Raw genomic sequence first — 6,201 nt, 5'->3', positions numbered from 1 at the left:
CTCACGAATGAATGTGGGGCAGATATTTGAATGTTCGCTCGGATTAGCGGGGGATCTGCTAAAGAAACATTATAGAATAGCACCTTTTGATGAGAGATATGAACAAGAGGCTTCGAGAAAACTAGTGTTTTCTGAATTATATGAAGCCTGTAAGCAAACAAAAAATCCATGGGTATTTGAACCCGAGTATCCAGGAAAAAGCAGAATATTTGATGGAAGAACAGGGGATCCTTTTGAACAACCTGTTCTAATAGGAAAGTCCTATATCCTAAAATTAATTCATCAAGTTGATGATAAAATCCATGGACGTTCTAGTGGGCATTACGCACTTGTTACACAACAACCCCTTAGAGGAAGGGCCAAGCAAGGGGGCCAACGAGTAGGAGAAATGGAAGTTTGGGCTCTAGAGGGATTTGGTGTTGCTCATATTTTACAAGAGATGCTTACTTATAAATCTGATCATATTAGAGCTCGTCAAGAAGTACTTGGTGCTACAATCGTTGGAGGAACAGTACCTAACCCCGAGGATGCTCCAGAATCTTTTCGATTGCTCGTTCGAGAACTACGATCTTTGGCTCTAGAACTGAATCATTTCCTTGTATCTGAGAAGAACTTCCAGATTAATAGGAAGGAAGCTTGATCTGAATGAATCAGAATTTCTATTCTATGATCGACCGGTATAAACATCAACAACTTCGAATTGGACCAGTTTCTCCTCAACAAATAAGGGCTTGGGCCAACAAAATCCTACCTAATGGAGAGATAGTTGGAGAGGTGACAAAACCCTATACTTTTCATTATAAAACCAATAAACCGGAAAAAGATGGATTGTTTTGTGAAAGAATCTTTGGACCCATAAAAAGTAGAATTTGTGCTTGTGGAAATTATCGAGTGATCAGAGCTGAAAAAGAAGACCCGAAATTTTGTGAACAATGCGGGGTGGAATTTGTTGATTCTAGGATACGAAGATATCAAATGGGATACATCAAACTCGCATGTCCAGTGACTCATGTGTGGTATTTGAAACGTCTTCCTAGTTATATCGCGAATCTTTTAGATAAACCCCTTAAAGAATTAGAAGGCCTGGTATACTGCGATGTGTGATTTGATCAAAATTTTCATTTTACAGATTCGGACTGAGAAACTGTCATCCCAATCAGATTGAATGGGATGCCCCGGCTCTGACATGTGTTTTGGGAAAAGTAACATGAAACTCAGAATTATGGGTATATTCAATACTTCCAAATGAAAGGGGAATTGATCCATGGTCGATTCTATAACAGATAAATAGGAATTGCTAGTTATACCTCGTGAAAAAAAAAAGACTTTTTCGTGGAATTAGCCATTCCATTTCTTTTAGAGAGAGATTCTCTTTAAGCAAGCAAATATATATAGCATGGTTACTGGAGTCTATTTATCGCATATATACTTCAAAGGACATCATGGCATAACCATCGAGGTGAGTAGAGACCTAAAAGGTCGAAGGGAATGATATATAGACAAGTAAATCCCTTACGAGTCCCAAAGTATCCCCTTTAAGGGGATTCATCATTTGAGGGGAAGTAGACTACTCAAAAATTTCACATTTCCATTTTGTCATAAGTAATTCAGAAAATTTTTTTAAAGTAAAAAAAAAAAGAATGAATCAATGAAAGGTTGGTCCTTACTGGGAACTTGAGTAAGGAGTAGCTCTTTGTAGGGTAGGGTTTTATCGAACAAAACAAAGTTTAAAAATAAGAAAGAACCCTTTTTTTGCTGTAACTACTTGAGCCGGATGAGAGGAAACCTTCACGTCCGATTTTAAAGGGGGAAATCCAATCCTATAGGAACCTATCTCGATTTTTCTTTTGCTAGGCCCATATCTAAAAAACCTACTTTCTTACGATTACGAGGTTCATTCGAATATGAAATCCAATCCCGGAAATACACCATCCCACTTTTTTTTACTACTCAAGGCTTCGAGACATTTCGAAATCGAGAAATCTCTACAGGAGCAGGTGCTATCAGAGAACAATTATCCGATTCAGATTTGCGAATTATTATAGATAATTCATTGGTAGAATGGAAGGAATTAGGAGATGAGGGGTCCACTGGAAATGAATGGGAAGATAGAAAAATTAGAAGAAGAAAGGATTTTTTGGTTAGACGCACGGAATTAGCTAAACATTTTATTCGAACAAATGTAGAACCAGAATGGATGGTTTTGTGCTTATTACCAGTTCTTCCTCCCGAGTTGAGACCAATCATTCAGACAGATGGGGGTAAACTAATGAGTTCGGATATTAATGAACTCTATAGAAGAGTTATCTATCGGAACAATACTCTTACCGATCTATTAGCAACAAGTAGATCTACGCCAGGGGAATTAGTAATGTGTCAGGAGAAATTGGTACAAGAAGCCGTGGATACACTTCTTGATAATGGGATCCGGGGACAACCAATGAGGGATGGTCATAATAAAGTTTACAAGTCATTTTCAGATGTAATTGAAGGCAAAGAAGGAAGATTTCGTGAGACTCTGCTTGGTAAACGGGTCGATTATTCGGGACGTTCCGTCATTGTTGTGGGTCCTTCTCTTTCATTACATCAATGTGGATTACCTCGAGAAATAGCAATAGAGCTTTTCCAAACATTTTTAATTCGTGGTCTAATCAGACAACATGTTGCTTCTAACATAGGGATTGCTAAAAGTCAAATTCGGGAAAAAGAACTGATTGTATGGGAAATACTTCAAGAAGTTATGCGGGGGCATCCTGTATTGTTGAATAGAGCACCCACCTTGCATAGATTAGGCATACAGGCCTTCCAACCCATTTTAGTGGAGGGGCGCGCTATTTGTTTACACCCATTAGTTTGTAAGGGTTTCAATGCAGACTTTGATGGAGATCAAATGGCTGTTCATGTACCTTTATCTTTGGAAGCTCAAGCGGAGGCTCGTTTACTTATGTTTTCTCATATAAATCTCTTGTCTCCAGCTATTGGGGATCCCATTTCCGTACCAACTCAAGATATGCTTATCGGACTCTATGTATTAACGATCAGGAATCGTAGAGGTATTTGTGCAAATAGGCATAATCCATATAATCGCGGAAACTATCAAAATAATACAGTTGACAATAATGACTATAAGTATACGAAAGAGAAAGAACTGTATTTTTCTAGTTCCTATGATGTACTTGGAGCTTATCGGCAGAAACGAATCAGTTTAGATAGTCCTTTGTGGCTCCGATGGAGACTAGATCAACGTGTCATTGGCTCAAGAGAAGTTCCCATCGAAGTTCAATATGAATCTTTGGGTACTTATCATGAGATTTATGAGCACTATCTAATAGTAGGAAGTGTAAAAAAAGAAATCCATTGTATATACATTCGAACCACTCTTGGTCATATTTCTTTTTATCGAGAAATAGAAGAAGCCATACAGGGGTTTTGTCGGGCCTATTCATACGCTATCTAAACTAATAAATTAGATTAGGTGATGCCCGTGCCCGTAGGGATTCGGGTCTCTCCAGTTTCACTGGTATCATAATTTCTGAATTTTTGCGTGAATCAAGATTGAGATTGAGGAAAGGAAGTTTTCGAATCACTGACTCAGGCCCATTGTCGAATCCTACTCAGCAGAATATAGAGGTACTTATGGCAGAACGGGCTGATCTGGTCTTTCACAATAAAGTGATAAATGGAACTGCTATGAAACGACTTATTAGCAGATTAATAGATCATTTCGGAATGGCATATACATCACACATCCTGGATCAAGTAAAGACTTTGGGTTTCCAGCAAGCCACTGCTACATCTATTTCATTAGGAATTGATGATCTTTTAACAATACCTTCTAAGGGATGGTTAGTCCAAGACACTGAACAACAAAGTTTTATTTTTGAAAAACACCATCATTATGGAAATGTACATGCGGTAGAAAAATTACGTCAATCCATTGAGATATGGTATGCTACAAGTGAATATTTGAGACAAGAAATGAATCCTAATTTTCGGATGACTGATCCTTCTAATCCAGTCCATCTGATGTCCTTTTCGGGAGCTAGAGGAAATGCATCTCAGATACACCAATTAGTAGGTATGAGAGGATTAATGTCGGATCCCCAAGGACAAATGATTGATTTACCCATTCAAAGCAATTTACGCGAAGGGCTTTCTTTGACAGAATATATAATTTCCTGCTACGGAGCCCGCAAAGGAGTTGTAGATACTGCTGTACGAACATCAGATGCCGGATACCTCACGCGTAGACTTGTTGAAGTAGTTCAACACATTATTGTACGTAGAACGGATTGTGGTACTATCCGAGGTATTTCCGTGAGTCCTCGAAATGGGATGACGGAAAAAATTTTTGTCCAAACACTAATTGGTCGTGTATTAGCAGACAATATATATATGGGTCTACGATGCATTGCCGCTCGAAATCAAGATATTGGGATTGGACTTGTCAATCGATTCATAACCTTTCGGGCACAACCAATATATATTCGAACCCCCTTTACTTGCAAGAGTGCATCTTGGATCTGTCAATTATGTTATGGTCGGAGTCCCACTCACGGCGACCTGGTCGAATTGGGAGAAGCCGTAGGTATTATTGCGGGTCAATCAATTGGGGAACCAGGGACTCAACTAACATTAAGAACTTTTCATACCGGTGGAGTATTCACAGGTGATACTGCCGAACATGTACGAGCTCCTTCTAATGGAAAAATAAAATTCAATGAGGATTTGGTTTATCCCACACGTACCCGTCATGGGCATCCTGCTTTTCTATGTTCTATAGACTTGTATGTAACTATTGAGACTCGGGATATTATCCATAATGTGAATATTCCACCAAAAAGTTTGATTTTAGTTCAAAATGATCAATATGTAGAATCAGAACAAGTGATTGCTGAGATTCGTGCCGGAACGTCTACTTTTCGTTTTAAAGAGAAGGTACGAAAACATATTTATTCTGAATCAGAGGGAGAAATGCACTGGAGTACCGATGTCCACCATGCATCTGAATATACACATGGTAATGTTCATCTATTACCAAAAACAAGTCATTTATGGATATTAGCAGGAGGTCCGTGCAGATCCAGTATAGTGTCTTTTTCGCTCCACAAAGATCAAGATCAAATGAATGTTCATTCTTTTTCTTTCGAAGAAAGATATATCTTTGACCCCTCAATGACTAATCATCGAGTAAGACATAAATTGTTGGATACTTCTGGTAAAAAAGATAGGGAAATTCTTGACTATTCAAGACCTGATCGAATCATATCCAATGGTCATTGGAATTTCATATATCCTTCTATTCTCCAAGAAAATTCTGATTTCTTGGCGAAAAAACGAAGAAATAGATTCATTATCCCATTACAATATGATCAAGAACGAGATAAAGAACTAATGCCCTGTTTTGGTATTTCGATTGAAATACCCATAAATGGTATTTTACGTAGAAATAGTATTCTTGCTTATTTTGATGATCCACGATACAGAAGAAATAGTTCAGGAATTACTAAATATGGGACCATAGAGGTAGATTCAATCATAAAAAAAGAGGATTTGATTGAGTATCGAAGAGCAAAAGAATTTAGTCCGAAATACCAGAAAGTAGATCGGTTTTTTTTCATTCTCGAAGAAGTGCATATCTTACCCGGATCTTCGTTCATAATGGTCCGGAACAATAGTATCATTGGAGTAGATACACAACTCGCTTTAAATACAAGAAGCCGGGTAGGCGGATTAGTCCGAGTGGAGAGAAAAAAAAAAAGTATTGAACTGAAAATCTTTTCTGGAGATATTCATTTTCCTGGAGAAACAGATAAGATATCCAGGCACTGCGGCATTTTGATACCACCAGAGACGGAAAAAAAAAATTCTAAGAAATCAAAAAAATTGAAAAATTGGATCTATGTCCAACGGATCACACCCACCAAGAAAAAGTATTTTGTTTCGGTTCGGTCCGTAGTCACATATGAAATAGCTGATGGGATAAATTTAGCAACACTTTTCCCTCGGGATCTCTTGCAGGAAAAGGATAATGTCCAACTTAGAGTTGTCAATTATATCCTTTATGGAAATGGCAAGTCAATTCGAGGAATTTATCACACAAGTATTCAATTAGTTCGGACTTGCTTAGTATTGAATTGGGACCAAGAAAAAAATGGTTCTATAGAAGAGGTTCATGCTTCCTTTGTTGAGGTAAGGACA

This window comes from Elaeis guineensis, unplaced genomic scaffold (genome assembly GCF_000442705.2).
Source record: "Elaeis guineensis isolate ETL-2024a unplaced genomic scaffold, EG11 Super_Scaffold_1000265, whole genome shotgun sequence".
Lineage (NCBI taxonomy): Eukaryota > Viridiplantae > Streptophyta > Magnoliopsida > Arecales > Arecaceae > Elaeis > Elaeis guineensis.
The sequence above is the reverse complement of the archived record's forward strand: the minus strand, read 5'-3'. Positions refer to the sequence as shown.